Below are 19,731 nucleotides of genomic sequence, written 5' to 3'. Positions count from 1 at the left end.
ATGAAACCTTAAATATGCCTATCATTTTAAACTGCAAAATGAATTTGAATTCAACTCAGTGAAATTTCTCAGCAAAATTCATATTATATGTAATACAACCTCATCTTTTCCACTAATGGTTCATAAAATTTATGAATAATGTTCAATTTACATCAATAATAGGGTTTCTTGTTTCTTTTATGAGTCACGTTTGTATTTTGAAGAGCAATTAAACTCAAAATGGATATAATTAATATTGCTTTATCAGAATTGTTGCTGTTAACAGCACAACGTATGCTGGAATAAACTATATTTTATTTAAAACATACTCATTATTAGTTTTTTTTTGAGTATTGGAACTAGAAATATGAATGGTTTTGTTATCTAAGGCTCGACAATAAAACATTTTACCTTAAATGCAAAACTAACCTTTACCTTTGAGCTAGGGGTCTTGGAGTTGCCTTCTTTTAGTGACTGTTGAATTTGCGTTCATTAGAATATCTATTTATGTTTAACAAAAGTTTACACATAACAAAAACTACTTTAAAAAGTCACCATGACTTTTGAGCAAGGGTCCAAGTCTTGCACGTGACACATTATCTTATTATGGTGAATGCTTTAGTCAGTTCATTTGAGGATTTAGACTAGAAAAAATAAGTTACTTAAAATATTTGACCTCCAACTACAACCTTGACCTTTGAGCACAGGCACTGAGTCTTGGATGTGACACATCATCTTAACATGGTGAAGTAGACAAATTTGAACAACCATCCTTGCAGAAGAAAGTTAAAGACAATTTCAGAAAAATCTAAGTGTGACCTTGGCCTTTATACCTGCTTTCCATAGCAAAGGCTTATGCACATTATGGCCCAATCATGGATAATTCAAAAGCAAATAGCACCAACATGATCAAACACCACTGACATTCCTATGCATTTCATTAATTCTTTTTTAGTTTCTGCATGTTATATGCTAGAATACAGTTAATAGATTTCATGTCATATTATATCTGCAAAATCCCATGGGATATCCCGCCCTAATGGGCTCGGGCACCATCAAATCCCTCAGGATTCTGCAATATTATATCATGAAAACAACATGCATCATTCCTATATAAAAACACAAGAACTATTTAATTATCATACTATGTCATCTTAAATACTTTGTTGGGAAGTTTTTAGGACTATCTTGCACTGGGACTAGCTGGCAAGCACCACAGAAAAAGCCCCCTTAAAACAAAACCCTACACAACAATAAAAAGTGTTTTAATAATAAAAGTTATAAACAACATGAACAATGGTATTTACCTAACATGGAAATAAAGTTTGTTCTATAAAATGTCAATGCTCTTATCATTGTATTATACAATATGTTATAGAAAAGCTACACTATCACACATACCTTCAAAGAGAAGTGTAAACATAGAATTATTCATAACATAAGCTGTTGCTAATTAGTAAAGACTTCTAAACATGGAAACTAGACATGGTATTTGCATAAGTAAAGGTCATGTCCCGACCATGATCAACTTTCTGAGAATTCAATGTACAATGATGTAGATGTTTAACACCATGGGACCATGAGGCTGATATTTAATAATGTCAGAAACATTGTCTAATTGTTACCGAATATATCTGCATTGTCGATCCAATCTACATTCTCCATTGATATACATGCAGAGCAATTAGCAATACACATATTGAGTTTTACATTGTTTTTATTTTTTGATATAATCAGGCAGATAGGTTGTAATGTATCAAATTGCTTTTAGCAAGATGAAATGTTACAGTGCAAGACTGGATGCTTCTGCATTAATTTTTACTAAAGCCAGAAACAACAACTTGTTACTATCATAAGTTTGGTTCTTACAGAAAATCAAAATTAAACAAGTTTGTCAAACACATAATATACCCCTGCACCTCATACTGTTGAAAAACGGTGTTAAACCCAAAACAAACAAAACAAACAAACCATGTTGGCCTGTCAAAGGTAACTTACCCACATGAATCAAATGATTTCAGACACTATGACTTTTATCAAATCATCAAGGAGAACATTCTGCTCGCCTGAGGATTGGACTCATGACCCCCCATCCATAGATCTGCGCTCTCCCTATTGAAGTAAGTGGGCACCATTTTGTCTTACATGTAAAGAAGAAAGAAGTACAGACAGTCAGATCAAACAGTACAATCATAATTCTGTCACAGTAGTCATATCAGAATCAGTATAATATAGAATATCAAACGTATTTTACAAGACATTTCATTTATTTAGATCTTTTGATCATAATACAGCAATGGTTTTAACTGAGTTTTTCCTTTCTGGTAGGCATTTTCCCATAATTCTGGGTTATAATGTTTCCCATTACTCATAACTCACATGTACATGACAGAAAATGTAATCTTGAGATTTCTAAAGTACGGTTTATTGTATGATTTCTCATATATATAAAACTGAATCTCATGCAATTACTTTCTTTTTGCAGGTTCTAACAAAACCTTTAATGCCAAAGGAGAGTGTGTCCATAAATATCATCAATATGGTATCTGGAATGCCAACCTTGTAACATGATATTTTTCTAATTAAGAAATGTTATAATCTTACAATTTCTGTCATTTAATTTCATTCATGAAGATTTATCAATTTAGTACAATACCTGTATACGCTTTGCAGTCTTTTCATTGGAACATGAACAACATTTGCTGGCCTTGTTTCACTTAAAAAGTATATTGTTTTCTGCATTGCAATATTAATTTCACTTTTTCATTGGAACATGAACAAAACTTGGTGTGCTTGCTTCAACAGAAAGATTACTTTGAATATGAATAAGCTTGTTTCACAACAATTGGTGCAATAGTACTTTCTTAGAAGTATGAATAACATGAAATTATTTTAGCTTTTGCTTTCAGGTGTCTTTAAATGTTTTCTAACATAATGAATTGTAATTTTCATTTGAATATGAACAACACTTGTTGTGGGTGTCCATGAGCAATTTGTTTTCTAACATAATGAATTGCAATTTTCATTTGAATATGAATAGCACTTGTTGTGGGTGTCCCGGAGCAATTTGTTTTCTAACATAATGAATTGTAATTTTCATTTGAATATGAACAACACTTGTTGTGGGTGTCCCTGAGCAACTTGTTTTCTTACATAATGAACTGTAACTTTCATTTGAAAATGAACAACACTTGTTGTGGGTGTCCCTGAGCAACTTGTTTTCTAACATAATGAATTGTAACTTTCATTTGAAAATGAACACCACTTGTTGTGGGTGTCCCTGAGCAACTTGTTTTCCTACATAATGAATTGTAACTTTCATTTGAAAATGAACAACACTTGTTGTGGGTGTCCCGTGGCAACTTGTTTTCTAACATAATGAATTGTAACTTTCATTTGAAACTGAACAACACCTGTTGTGGGTGTCCCTGAGCAACTTGTTTTCTAACATAATGAATTGTAACTTTCATTTGAAAATGAACAACACTTGTTGTGGGTGTCCCTGAGCAACTTGTTTTCTAACATAATGAATTGTAACTTTCATCTGAAAATGAACAACACTTGTTGTGGGTGTCCCTGAGCAACTTGTTTTCTAACATAATGAATTGTAACTTTCATTTGAAAATGAACAACACTTGTTGTGGGTGTCCCTGAGCAACTTGTTTTCTAACATAATGAACTGTAACTTTCATTTGAAAATGAACAACACTTGTTGTGGGTGTCCCTGAGCAATTTGTTTTCTAACATAATGAATTGTAACTTTCATTTGAAAATGAACAACACTTGTTGTAGGTGTCCCTGACCAACTTGTTTTCATTTTCTTACGTAATGAATTGTAACTTTCATTTGAACATGAACAGCACTTGTTGTGGTTGTCCCTGAGCAATTTGTTTTCTAACATGATTAATTGTAATTTTTTTCTAACGTATTGAATTGTGCTTTTCATTTGAACATGAACAGCACTTGCTGTGGGTGTCCCTGAGCAATTTCTTTTCTAACATAATGAATTGTAATTTCCATTTGAACATGAACAACACTTGCTGTGGGTGTCCCTGCACCCTTACAGAAGAAAAAGGCCTGCTGCGTACTCTTGCTGCGTACATACTGCGTATATGATGCGTACATGATGTGTACTGAAATCAAGGGCTTTAAATAGTACGCAGGATATACACCGCACATACACCGATAGTATGTTTGTAGTACACTTTTGACATGCAAATGAGCTCTGCCGCGTACTACTTGCTGCGTACATGCTGTGGACTACATAGTACACAGGATGTATGCTGGAGGAAATTAGTATGCGGGAAATAGTACGCAGCATGTACGCGGCACATACACTTTTCACATGCAAATGAGCCTGCGGTGTACTACCCCTGTGGCGTACATGCTGTGTACTCCTGCGGCGTACATGCTGTGTACTCCTGGCCAAAGTCCTGCGGCGTACATGCTGTGTACTCCTGCTGCATACATGCTGTGTACTCCTGTGGCGAAACTGCTGTGATAATGTAAATTCCTTATCCCACCAACTTTCGTATGCAAATGCTGATCATTTGGACAGAAAAAAAAACAGAAAAAAGATAAGTGACATGCATCAATAAGTGTTTACCCTTACCAAAATAATGTAGATTGATGTTATCAAATAAATTAGTATGCTTTTCTTCATCCACTTTTCAATGAAATAAATCAATTTTTGTAGCATGTAATTTGGTAAACATTTGAAGAAAATGGCGTAACTGCATCAAGGGGAAACAACTTTATTGCAACTAAATATAAGTGTTATGATTTATTATAGACGATGTGTGCGTAGTATGTATTTATTTTGATTAAAATCCATCTGAGAACAATCTAGGACTGGAATTATATAAGCATTTACACACTTTTACGTCCGTAAAAAGTAGCGCACCAAAAAATTTTGGATTGATTTTTTCCAATGGGGCGAGCGCAATTAGCCAAAAACGTTCTGAAAATATACAAGCAGCAAATCTGATGAACAACTTTTTAATTTGGTGAGGCCATAATGAGTTAACATAATGAGCATTAAAGCCTTTATAAAACATGATAGAATGGTGTTTTGCTTAAGAGTATTCAAATAACAGTGAGAGCTATTAATTCTTCTCATTCGGGCGCTGTTGAGGCATTATCTTGGTAATTATTTCATGTATTACAAAATGTAATGTAACGAAGTTCAAATAAGGCTTTTCAATTATCCAAGTTAGAAAGCTCCAGGACTAATTCAAAATGAAAAGAATATATTTTTACACTGCATGCAAGGTGCAGCTCAGAAATCACTAAGATGTAAGCTTCACAAATGAACATTGCGAATAGTTTGGCAAATTTTCATTGTTCAGAATACCGGTAATCTGAACTGTTCTATGCTATTAAGATAAAAGTTACTCGGAAATCAAGTTCTTACTTCCAAAAAAAAAAAAATGTACAAATCCTTCCTGCATGAAGTGTACTTCAGACTTTTACCTAAAAAAATTCGAAGTATAAACACCAAAAGAAAATGAACAAGTCCCTCACGCGTATATGAAGTTTACTTCAGACTTTAACTTATAAAAAAAAACTAAGTATAAATGCCAAAAGAAATTGTACAAGTCTTTCCCGCGTATATGAAGTGTACTGCACAAATTTCAAAGTTTCTGCGGTGTACATGCAGTGTACTATTTTCTTGTACAAGTCCCTCCTGCGTACATGCAGTGTACTCCTTAAATTTTCAGAGTCTGTGCTGCTTACTTGAAGTGTACTAGTGACCTCCTGCGTACATGCTGTGTACTCGTCGAAATAGTACGCGGCATGTACGCGGCATGCGGTGTATGTAAAATGTACTCCTCTGGCGTACTACTGTGTTCGCGGCATATACACAGCAAATACGCAGCATGTACGCCACAGAGGCTTGCTTCTGTAAGGGTGAGCAACTTGTTTTCTAACATAATGAATTGTAACTTTCATTTGAACATGAACAACACTTGTTGTGGGTGTTCATGAGCGATTTGTTTTCTAATATAATGAATTGTAATTTTCATTTGAATATGAACAGCACTTGTTGTGGGTGTCCCTGAGCAATTTGTTTTCTAATATATTGAATAGTAATTTTCATTTGGATAATGAATAACACTTGTGTGCGGGTGTCCCTGAGCAATTTGTTTTCTACCATTATGAATTATAACTTTCATTTCAACATGAACAGCACTTGTTGTGGGTGTCCCTGAGCAACTTGTTTTCTTACATAATGAATTGTAATTTTCAATTGAACATGAACAGCACTTGTTGTGGGTGTCCCTGAGCCACTTGTTTTCTAATATAATGAATTGTAATTTTCATTTGAACATGAACAACACTTGTTGTGGGTGTCCCTGAGCAACTTGTTTTCTAACGTAATGAATTGTAACTTTCATTTGAACATAAACAACACTTGTTGTGGGTGTCACTGAGCAATTTGTTTTCTAACGTACTGAATTGTAACTTTCATTTGAAAATGAACAGCACTTGTTGTGGGTGTCACTGAGCAACTTGTTTTCTAACGTAATGAATTGTAACTTTCATTTGAACATGAACAGCACTTGTTGTGGGTGTCCCTGAGCAACTTGTTTTCTAACGTAATGAATTGTAACTTTCATTTGAACATGAACAGCACTTGTTGTGGGTGTCCCGGAGCAATTTGTTTTCTAACGTAATGAATTGTAACTTTCATTTGAACATGAACAGCACTTGTTGTGGGTGTCCCGGAGCAATTTGTTTTCTAACGTAATGAATTGTAACTTTCATTTGAACATGAACAGCACTTGTTGTGGGTGTCCCGGAGCAATTTGTTTTCTAATGTAATGAATTGTAACTTTCATTTGAACATGAACAGCACTTGTTGTGGGTGTCACTGAGCAATTTGTTTTCTAACGTACTGAATTGTAATTTTCATTTGAACATGAACAGCACTTGTTGTGGGTGTCCCTGAGCAACTTGTTTTCTAACGTAATGAATTGTAACTTTCATCTGAACATGAACAGCACTTGTTGTGGGTGTCACTGAGCAATTTGTTTTCTAACGTAATGAATTGTAATTTTCATTTGAAAATGAACAGCACTTGTTGTGGGTGTCCCTGAGCAACTTGTTTTCTAACATAATGAATTGTAATTTTCATTTGAAAATGAACAGCACTTGTTGTGGGTGTCCCTGAGCAACTTGTTTTCTAACATAATGAATTGTAACTTTCATTTGAAAATGAACAGCACTTGTTGTGGGTGTCCCTGAGCAATTTGTTTTCTAATATAATGAATTATAATTTTCATTTGAAAATGAACAACACTTTTGTGGGTCTTCCTGAGTAACTTGTTTTCTAACATAATGAATAGTAACTTTCATCTGAACATGAACAGCACTTGTTGTGGGTGTTTCTGGGCAATTTGTTTTCTAACATAAAGAATTGTAATTTTCATTTGAAAATGAACAACACTTGTTGTGGGTGTCCCTGAGCAACTTGTTTTCTAACATAATGAACTGTAACTTTCATTTGAAAATGAACAGCACTTGTTGTGGGTGTCCCTGAGCAACTTGTTTTCTAATATAATGAATTGTAATTTTCATTTGAAAATGAACAACACTTGTTGTGGGTCTTCCTGAGAAACTTGTTTTCTAACATAATGAATAGTAACTTTCATCTGAACATGAACATCATTTGTTGTGGGTGTCCCTGAGCAATTTGTTTTCTAACACAATGAATTGTAATTTTCATTTGAAAATGAACAACACTTGTTGTGGGTGTCCCTGTGCAACTTGTTTTCTAACATAATGAACTGTAACTTTCATTTGAAAATGAACAGCACTTGTTGTGGGTGTCCCTGAGTAACTTGTTTTCTAACATAATGAATAGTAACTTTCATCTCAACACGAACAGCATTTGTTGTGGGTGTCCCTGAGCAATTTGTTTTCTAATATAATGAATTGTAATTTTCATTTTAAAATGAACAACACTTGTTGTGGGTGTCCCTGAGCAACTTGTTTTCTAATATAATGAATTGTAATTTTCATTTTAAAATGAACAACACTTGTTGTGGGTGTCCCTGAGCAACTTGTTTTCTAACATAATGAACTGTAACTTTCATTTGAAAATGAACAGCACTTGTTGTGGGTGTCCCTGAGCAATTTGTTTTCTAATATAATGAATTGTAATTTTCATTTGAAAATGAACAACACTTGTTGTGGGTCTTCCTGAGTAACTTGTTTTCTAACATGAATTGTAACTTTCATCTGAACATGAATAGCATTTATTTGGGGTTTCCCTGAGCAATTTGTTTTCTAACATAACGAATTGTAATTTTCATTGGAACACACTTGGTTTGCTTGTTTCAGGTGTACTTTCTTTCCCATTGCAATCTTTATTAGAATATATATAAGAACAACACTTGGTGTGCTTGTTTCACATATACTTTGTTTTCCAGAGTAGTGAGTTGTAATTTTCATTGGAATATAAATCTATTTCTCAGAGTGCTTTCTGTATAATTAATAAACTGTAATTTTCATTAGAACAATAATTTGCACTTCTCTCACATTCAGTGTTTTACTTAAATCAGTCAAACGTTATACTGTTGTAGTAAATCTCAAAACGGATGGTCATAAGCTGCAGGAGTATTTGACAGCATGGTAAACAGGATTATGCTAGTCACTTAGAAATAACTTTTTCCTGATTGCTCTTCCAAGTATTGACCAATACCACACAGTATGTGACAGTAATGCTGACTGATTAGACCATTGAACTAAATAGATATATCTAATGATTACATGTTAAGTGCTTTTCTACAAGATTTTAACCTTTCTGTAACCTATGGTTTTACACCAGTAACAAATAGGTTTTCCTTGTTCAAAAAGTTAGTGTAAATTCTGTTAGTTATGATAGTTCTACATTTTTGTCTTGCACCAAATGTATCATAATCTATAAAAAAAATAGATATATTGATGAAAAAGCAGAATCTCAAATTGAAAAATATGTGAACGGGGAGAAGAGCATTTTTTGCTTTTCACAGTTCAATGTCTGTATAATTTGATCCTAAAGCTTTTTTTTTAAAGTTATGTCTACTGACTATTGCACAGGCACTACACTGGAACCTGACATCAAAACACTTGTTAAATTTCACAAGAATGACTAGTTATACAATATTTTCAAAACTCATAATACAAAAAAAAAAACAAACAAAAAAAACTGAAATAAAAAAGGAATTAAAAAAATCTGGTCCAGTTGAGATTGGAACTCACGACCTCCGGATTTCAACGCGAACTCGCTAACCACTACACCACTGTGGAGTTATGACGTCATTTGGACAAACATAAGTATATATAATAAAGTTCAGTAATGGCAGCGTGACGAAAGTCGTTTCAAAATGAAAATATTGTATTTTATTTCTTTTTTCTTCGTAGAAAATGTATTTAACACTAATTTCTTATTATCAAACGCTCATTTACATTTTTATTCAATATTCAAAGCAGTAAGCGAGACGCTTTTGTCAACCGTAAACAACAAGTGTCTACTGACGTCTTTACTGATTAATTACTATGTGCATAGTGTACTGGAATAAATCCGAACAACACCAATTCCAAAAAGTACCACGAATTTTCAACTCGATAGTATACACTGTTAGATCTCTCTATTCATTTTCTTTTTCATACGTCTAACCGTAATGCGACGCTGACCTAGATATCATCAAGATGAATATTCTGACCTCTAATAACTTTGACAACTGTTCTTTTTAGGTAAATATTTACCAAGGAAGTTACCTGGAAGTTGGTAAGAAAACATGCTGCACTAAAAGAACTAAGGTGGCAATTAAGATACTTCCTAGTTTTCTGTCTTCTCTCTGTCACCCTCTCCAGTTTACTGTCTATTATAAACATATGCATAACACACAGTATTCTAACTGATCAGATTTCTACTCCAAAATCTACTCACAAGATGAAATCATTCAAATGTAGACTCAAGCCTCTCAATTGATTGAGCAGGTACTGTTTCAAGTCTCAATTTGTTTGTTGTTGTGTTGTGTTGTGACCCTTACACAGAAACTACCAATCATAGATGCTGATGTTTTTGAGACTGGCATCCACACTATTCCCTGCTTTATAGCCTGATACCCTGGTTTTGTCTATAAAGAATGACAGACAAAAACAATTATACTGCAGAAAAAGCTCTATATCTAATCTTTCTATGGCAGCCCTGGTGCAAAGTTAATGGCCAGGGAAGTGATTTATTTTACTGTAATCAAGTGGTCAATTGGAGGCTAATTGATAAGTCTATGATTGCATTTCTGACCAGTGCCTTTGTATGAGCCAATTATCTACTCTATTATCTCCATTAATTGTTTCATGGTGTTCTAATAAAACAAACACCTCCATGTTATTTCAGTTATGCTAATATTTTTCCTAGTTTCCTCATGCACTGTACATGGACCTACAGGGTAGAGCATTAATCTGTGTTATTACCTAGAAATGAGACATGAATTGCCAATCATTTTGGAGTGACTTGTGTTGTCATTCTTGAACTGCTCATTTCTGAAGTGCATTCCAAACAGAAGATACTAACAGCTTCAGAGGGATGGGAATTTATATCTTGAAAGGTTTCATCAAGAACCTTTGATAATTATATTGCTTCAGAAAACATAGAAGCAAATTGAAATAAAAAATATTTAAGAAGAAAAAAAACAATTTTTCAATTTAGAACATCAATGAATGATCATAATAACTGAATCTCCATTTTAAAATTACTTCTGAATTTCTACTAGATAATTTTACTTCATGGAAGTTACTGCAAAATCATAAATACTCTTTGTACTGGTACTAATTTCATTAATTTAATGGAATATCATAAATATCCTTGTAATATACAAAGGTACCAGCATTCTTTTCAAATAGTTGATGGAATATCATATAATACAGTTGGGATACATAATGACACATAATGGCAATGGAAAGTCATACATATGCTTATAGTACACAAAGGAACTGGAACATTTCCAGATCCCCTGTGAACTTGTTAAAAATAGATTACTTGTGCAATTTCAAAATTTCACAGAATTTCTATGTACCTGTCAAGGATTACCAACAGTTCAAGCGTGCCAGTTCAATGGTAATAATAGTATATAATATACAGTAAGATTTATTATTATTATTACTATTTACCAGATTTTTATAGCGCTCTTTTCATCTATAAAATAAACATTCAAAAGCGCTTATTTTCGATAGAATTTGTGATCTGTAATTCTATTTTGTCAGCACAAAATCTGCCATTGTCTTTCTAAACTGTGAGTTTCTGTGAATTTGTTTTTGTAAGTGTCATCAATTAAACAGCATATTTATGCAATTCCACTGACTATGCATTCCTTTGCCTTTAAGGACTAAATTCATTGTTTTTGTGTATTACAAGACTTAGTGTGTTTATGACATTCTGTTTACTGTATGAACTAAATTTCAAGCATATTTATGAAATTCTGTTGGCAGTATGAACTGTGTTCCAGTGGTTTTGGAAGTACAAAACATATTTCTGACTTTTTCGTCTGATTTTATCTAAGTGCCTTTTTGCTTACTATATTAAGCATACATAGTTCTTATATTCCACTGACTTTATGAACTATGTTCCAATGCTTTTGTGTATTATAAGCATATCAATAACATTTGATTTACAGTCGAATTTCGTTCGCTCGAACAGCAAAATTTGTTCGAGTAATTGGTAGTTTGAGCCATCAAACAAAAAACAATAAACAGGGATATTGCCAGGACCTGACAACGAGTTCGAGCGGATTTTCAAGTTCGAACGGAAGAAGCTGGACTGTACTTTATTAAAAAAATTTCTAGCAGCTTTGTGTATTTTAAGCATATAGTATTTATAAAATTGTACTGACACTGAACTATCTTCAAGTGCCTTTGTGTATGTATAAGCATATTGATGAACACACATTGATACTCTTAATTAACTATGTTCATGTGCCTTTGTATATGTAGAATTGCATTGACCCTTTGAACTATGTTCCAGTGCTTTTGTTATTAACAGCTTAATAATGAAATTGCATTGACACTAATAACTACATTACAGTGCTTATGTATATACATTCGAATACCGTTACCTCGATATTCAATGGACTGTAAAAATTGCATCGACGTATCCGAAGTTCGACGTAACGATATCGACTATCTAGGACTTCTTTGTACTTGTGTTGGATGTCTATATTGTCATTATATCCAATGCTTTTTTTTTTAAGGGTTTGAAAGGGGAAAGATAATATAAAACGTAAATACGATTTTAATTTTATTTACAAATAAAATATCTTAATTAAATACATACATACAACTTTTTAATTTTTCAGAATGTAGGGATAACGCATGTTTTTTCGTGTTATAACATCTGCAGAATCCCGAGGGATTGGTTGGTGCCCGAGCCCGTTAGGGCGAGGGTACCAAAGATTCCCGAGGGATTCTGAAGATGTTATAACACAAAAAGAACACGTGCTAACGCTATTCTAGCATAAAACGCATAAAAAAACTGATAAATTAATACAACGTCACTCAACGTCATTAAATTTCCACCAAATGCGCAGGAATGTCTTAGTTGTTTTTTTACGCTGACGTCATTTCGTTTTGAAATATCCGTTTTGGGGCCGAATGGCGTTTACGCTTTGCCACGGAACGCACATATATAAAAAGGTGTTATAACAGCACGCGAGCGCAAGAATCTCCTTGTTAACACACGTTTTTTCTCCTGTTCAAACACCCCCGAAAAGTGACAATAACTGCAGTTTTATGCTAGAATATACATTTAAACATTAGCATTTTTATTCCTTCTCTAAACAAGTCTGAATGCAGCGGTAACGTTCCTAGTTGAGAAGTCATTTTGACTGTGCTTCAATAACGAAAATTTGCCAGTTAATTATGCATATTGTTACTCAATCCTAAATGGCAGATTTTTACTCTGTCAAATAGAAAATATTTCATCTAAATTAGTTATTGTATATGAAAACAGCTTTCCTGCTTGCACGGTTTTTTATAACACTAATTATTGGGAATTAAATGCAAACTTCCTGACATTTAAATTGGATTAAAGATTAAATAACAAACAAAACAAACAAACAAACTAACATGAATATGATTAATGCATCACAACAGGTTTATTTTCACACCTTACAAATAACATGGATATTTTTTGACAAGCTGTGATATCAAGAAAACCAGGTGTAAAAACAGTACAGGTAAGTCGACGGGACTGAAAAATCTCATCGAGCTAAACAAAATATCGAGCTAATCATATTGAGGTAATGATAAATAATTACATTAAAATAAATAGGGAAAATCGGGACCAACTAAAACACATCGTGCTAACCGGAGTATCGAGCTAACCGATATCGAGGTAACGATATTCAACTTATATAAGCATATTAAAAAATGCTTTGAAAATGTTCTATGTTCTGGTGCCTTTGTGTATACGAGCATATTTAAGACATTTGGTTAACGTTATAAACTAGGTGTCAGTGGCTTTGTGTATTCCAGATTTCATTGATGATGCCTGATTCTCCAACTTGCTGGGAATTCCCAAAGAAAATTTTGAGTATTTTAACATATAAAGCTAACTAAAGAGACTTTTCTGACAAAATACATTCCATATATTTGTCACATTTTGGGAATCCCAACAAGACAATGGAAGAGGTCGTAAGACCAGACATTCCAATATATAATAAGAAAATAACAAAAGATTCTGATATCTTACCATGGCAACGGGACATTTTCTCTTGAACAAAATGACATGCATAGAATGCAAAAGTCATGAAGCCTAAGTTGGCCACGATATAATCAAGTACAGATTTTGACGAAACTAATTCAATAATGATACTGCTTTTGAAATGATAATTCATTTTTGAGTGACAACAAGTAATTCCCGATAAAGAATTAGACCCGGACTTGATCAGATAGTGGAGGAAACGAGACGTTATCTTCGATTCAAGAAGACCCTAATTTACATATCAATGTAGGACAGGCCGTGAATTAATGTTGGAGAGTGCTTCGTAAGGCAAAAAACAAATGGGGCAAATTAAGTGGCGGGGCACAGAAAAATATATAACTGTCTATAGTAAGTTCCTAAAATATATGGACGACGTGACAAGGGCATATAAACTGGTAGACATAAATTATTTATAATACCTAACAGTCTATAGTGCAAATACAGTCTGTCTGATGTATTCGGAAAAAATGTACACTGTGTCATTAAGCAAAAATTTTTGATGATAGATACATAATATTATGATTTACAGTAAAATACTTTATGTAAAAATTACATTTTGTATATTAAATCAAAATAAAGCTTGATAATGTAACAGAGCTAGAACAAAACAGAACAGAATGAAAGTATGGGCTTAAAGGAGATAAGTCATATTTCAGTGTAACCAGGCATAACTGCATAATTGAACAATGTACTCATACAATATACTCTGAAATGTACTAGATTACACCAGACTTGTATAGTAACTATTTCATGATACATTTAACACATTAAAAAGTGATTTATATAAAAACACAACCATTCAGAAACAGCTGATCCCTACCAGTCCAGATAAGGGCAATCTGACCAGAAGAACAGATCCAAATTTTAAGAGAGAAATTTTAGATACAGAGGCGTTATTTCACATGCAGACCACTGTTCACTTATTTTTATGCTCCCCGAAGGGCGAGCATATTATCATTAGACATATCCGTCCTTCTGTCCGGCTGTCTGTCCATCTGTCAGTCACACTTTTGTCTAGGGTATAACTTGAAAAGTATTACCAGCATTTCATTGAAACTTTATATAATCAAAGAGGCCATTAAGACAAAGTGCAGTGTCAAAGAATAATAACTCTATGTTACCTAGTTTCTGAATTATCTCCCTTCATTATACAAAATAAGGCTTGTCCGGAGCATTACTTGAAAAGTATTAATTAATGGCATTTCATTGAAACTTCACAAACTGATAATGGCCATTGACAGGAAGTGCAGTGTCAAAGAACCATAACTCTACTTAACCTAGTTTTTTAATTATCTCCCTTTATTATACAAAATAAGGCTTGTCCAGAGCATTACTTGAATAGTATGAATGGCATTTCATTGAAACTTCACAAAATGATAGGGGCCATTGATGGGAAGTGCACTGTCAAAGAACGATAACTCTACTTTACTTAATTTTTGAATTATCTCCCTTTATTATACAAAATAAGGCTTGTCTGGAGCATTACTCGAAAAGTATTAATGGCACTTCATTTAAACTATATAAAATGATAGAGGCCATTGACAGGAAGTGCAGTGTCAAAGAACCATAAGTCTACCTTACCTAGTTTTTTAATTATTTCCCTTTATTATACAAAATAAGGCTTGTGCGGAGCATAACTTGAAAAGTAAACAATTCATTGAAACTTCACAAAATGATAGAGGCCATTGACGGAAAGTGCAGTGTCAAAGAATTATAACTCTACTTTACCGAGTTTTTGAATTATCTCCCTTTATTATACAAAATAAGGCTTGTCCGGAGCATTGCTAGAAAAGTATGAATGGCATTTCATTGAAACTTCACAAAATGATAGAGGCAATTGATGGGGAAAAAAGTATTAATGGCATTTCATTGAAACTATATAAAGTGATAGAGGCCATTGACGGGATGTGCAGTGTCAAAGAACAATAACTAACTTACCTAGTTTTTGAATTATCTCTTTTTATATATATACCTTACCTAGTTTTTGAATCATCTCCCTTTATTGTACAAAATAAGGCTTGTCCAGAGCATTGCTTGAAAAGTATTAATGGCATTTCATTGAAACTTCACAAAATGATAGAGGCAAAAGTTACACTTAATGATATATCCCTTGCTTTAATTATTGGGACAAGCACATGCATCGGGGAGCATCATTCGGTTTTTTTACGATTCCTTTTTTCTTAATTGGTGTTGCATTTATCCTAGAAAACAGATGTGAAATGCTTATCTCTTTTGCTTTATTGCACCCAAACATGCAAAACAATGCAAATTTCTCAGCACATATTAAAGTAATCAGAGAGTAAAAATACAGTATACAATTAGAAACATGAGGCACAATTTTAACTGATACTATGGCAACATTGCATGTTCAGAGGACATTTAGTCGGTACTTTGGAGCAATTATCTCCATGCAGGTTAAGGCCTATAAATCATAACAACAACAAATGACAATGTCTTCCTGCTTCAAGACCGACTCAAACCGTAATTATAATCATTAAATCAGGGCCTTAAAAAAACATGAGAGTCGGGTAGCCTCTTTTTGAATGGTGTCCATTACGGCTACCTCACTATAATTGTATCCGCAACCTCTTAATCTGTCAACGGTCAATGATTTATTGGACGATCACCATCATTTAAGGTTATTATTAGCAATTGGAGTAATTCGTACCTGTCTGTCCGTCTTTCAATATTCGTTAACAAAGGGCTTGGAACACCATGAAAGACATTGTTCAAGATTGTCTAAATGAGTAACTGCAGATTTTAACCTTATCTTAAATTAATGACCAAGAATAATGCCTTAAATGATAGCTACTTCTATAATTGTTGTGAAATGAAACTTGTCCCTGACCTTTTGCCATGCAGGAATAAAGACTGGCACATCAATCTACAGGGCTCCCCTGGAGAAGTTCTGGTTTACACAATGGGCTATCCTCTAAAGTTATACCTCATTCTGATACCTTTGCTTAAAAATTTGCAGGCATTTGCCTGAAGTGCCTATAGGAAGATATGCCATTATGCAGGAGTCTTGTCAATCAGCGACTTTTACAACAATATCTATACCTGTAACCTTTGTTTGTTGGGTTTACCATCCCACTGACACAATTATAGGTCATAAGGTGATTATTTCAGGCATCAGAAGGCACCTGGGTAGCAACACCAAACTTCAATAAGCCAGCCTGATGGCTTCCTAATATGAAATAATTCTACACCCAAAATGAGGTTTGAACCAACGGCATTACCTGTAACCTAACCAGTGTAAGTACTGACCTAGCACCAGAGGTCAATGGACGGCCAAATCAGAGGAACTGCAAGTTCAAACCTCATGGTGAGCAAAGTCATCTTCCATCTGTCTGGTATTGTATTTCTTTGTCATTAGCGGTAAAAGAAAACATTTGAAATATTGTTTATTCCCTTATCAACGCACCCTAAAGTGTTAAATTTCCAACAGGTGTGCATATTTTAGATTTTTTATTAATTATAAACTGCAAATCCAACTTCTAATGAATGTATCTTAACAATCATAGCATTACCATAGTGCTTGTTCTCACATACGACTTAAATGGAGGGATTTATTAAGGGGAGGGAAGTAATTAGGCAGTATACAGAGCAGTATTGTTGTATAATCACTAGGAAAAAAGTTGATGCACCGAAACAAACTTTTACAGCAATGGCATACATGGCATAGACTTCAATAGCTGAATGACGGTCAACACTTATTGACTTACTGACCCCTGTATTTTCTGAAATATTATGGAGAGTTAAAATCCTACCTGGATGTCATCATAATTTTATAGCAACCAGAAAAGACACTCTTATCTTGGTCTGTACTATTTGCAAGTTGTTGACACATTACGTTAAAATTTTTGAAATATTACTTGCAATCGTAGAAATATTACTCACTCTTGAAATGTTTGAAACTATAATTATATTTAAAAAAAAATTCTGTTCTCACAGAATGTTTAACATACCTGGATACTTTATCTGCCAAACCTAAAAATATTATTTTGCCATCTCCTGCTTTGTTTTTTTTTTCTTCTTTTTTTTTTCGTTTTTTTCTTTGGTTGTTGCTTTTGGGTTTAGTGCCATTTTTTGACAGTGTTTCAGTTATGTAACAGTGGGCAGTTAATTTAACTATTCCTTAATTCTCTATCATTACTAACTGTTCACTGCAATTAACTGCCTACTAGGGATGGAGCACAAAAAAACTTCAGACACAATGTCTTTTTTCAAATCAATATGGAATTTCAACATAGGTCTTGTCCAAGAAATTAACAAAGACCCCATGATCCGTAGGTTGGTGGTCATCCTACTGAGCTAGATTAACCTGCTTTTCTTGCCATTTCTTGGAATATTACTTGCCATCTCTTGAAGTAAGTACTTATTATTTCTTGGAATATTACTTGCCATCTCTTAAAGTAAGTACTTGTCTTTCTTGAAATATTACTTGCAACTTCTTGAAATGTTACTTGCAATTCTCATACATTTTGCCATCAGACGTTTAATTGATTTTAGCTGGAAACTAATATAACTACCAGTGCTAATATTGACAAAGGAAATAAGCCTTTGTGACAAATTATATGAAATCAATGTCTATAAAAGACTTCAGTATGAAATCTGATATTTATTCCTTAATATATCTTTCCGTCAGTCTCAACAAACACAGATGTAAAGAAACAGTAAAAGATAGGAAATCCATGCAGACTCTTTAATTTTCATCTGTACTCTCTAAAATAAAAACTCTTTCTATTAAATGCTCTCTACTTAACCTTTAGCCTACTAAATTTCTAAAATGGACTGGTACATCATTCAATTTGGGCAATACCATTTATTATTCGATAGGGTGTTCACTGAAAATTTACTGACTGAATAGCGAACAGTGCAGACCATGATTAGCCTGCACATCTTGATCTGCACTGGCAGCAAAGGCAGAATCACTTGCCTCCTGAGCAGCCTAAAGGTTAAGTAAATTCTGACAAACTAGTTCTCAATTTGGCATGGCCTTCATCACATAAAGTTTGAAAGCTTATAATAACTATTATACTTTTTCACTTAAGAGTCCAAAAACAGAAAATGCTGATGGACAGCCAGACACAGATAATGCCATTCTGTAATATGTCCAGCGTTTCACTCAATATTCCTGTAAAATGTACTCCAAGAAACTGTAAAATGTATTCTGAAATTATTACCATACAATACATACACATAAAATGAAGTGTGTATATGTACAGTAACAGACAATACCTTGCATAACTATAGTTACAATAGCTTCATGTCAAGACTATGAAATTTAGTTTATTATAGTACTATCATATCACAATCCTAAAATTAAGTGTTGTTTACATATAAATATATAAACTCAGAATGATCTGGTTTGTTGGAACATTCTTTTGTTGATGATCTATAATTTTTCTAAGATCCCAGCAAAAGAATTTTCTCTGATTCTGGGTACATATAACAGTACCTTATGAAATGAACAGAATCAGGTTCCAACTTTCAAAGTATATTAAGGATATATGCATCCATATTTGGTTGTGTTAGTTATTTCAAATGTCTTCAAACCAATGTTATTGTTTTTTTGTCAAAATTTGTATTATTGTGAGATGGCTGTAAGCAGCTGTATTAGATTTTAGAGGCAGCGTATATACCTCATCTCTCAAAATTATTGCTGCACCCCTAGCTCCGTCAGTATCGTTATGTTGGCTTTATTGGATATTATTCCACTAGATTTGTGTGCCTCCATGAACATCTCTCGTTATAAGGTATGGAAGACAAAGGCTTTCTTAATTTGCATGCACAATCTTTCCCGTAAAATTTCATTAATGAAACAATCGTAGACAATTTATGAGTTCTAGATGACAGCAACGACATAGTGCACATATATCATGGCAATCAAATAACCTTATACAGTGAAATAATGAGTAATGCAAAGTTACGACTGAACTAAATTACAGAAAATTGGTCCCAGCAAAACCCATGGCAATATACCGTGCTGAAAAATGTTTATG

The 19,731-nt window shown here is 33.6% G+C and overlaps 1 long non-coding RNA gene across 1 annotated transcript in view; it reads right to left on the bottom strand.

The window, feature by feature from the left end:
* The window catches only part of LOC123528724 (uncharacterized), a 33,010-nt gene extending 30,716 nt beyond the window's left edge, over positions 1 to 2,294 (bottom strand). The window contains exon 1 of the long non-coding RNA XR_006682020.2: positions 1,978 to 2,294. This is a non-coding gene — a long non-coding RNA (uncharacterized LOC123528724). The remainder of the gene's footprint in view (positions 1 to 1,977) is intronic.
* Between the last annotated feature and the right edge of the window lie 17,437 nt (positions 2,295 to 19,731).

The sequence above is a fragment of the Mercenaria mercenaria genome, chromosome 13, assembly GCF_021730395.1.
Source record: "Mercenaria mercenaria strain notata chromosome 13, MADL_Memer_1, whole genome shotgun sequence".
NCBI lineage: Eukaryota > Metazoa > Mollusca > Bivalvia > Venerida > Veneridae > Mercenaria > Mercenaria mercenaria.
Note: the sequence above shows the minus strand (reverse complement) of the source record. Positions and strands in the feature narration are given on the sequence as shown.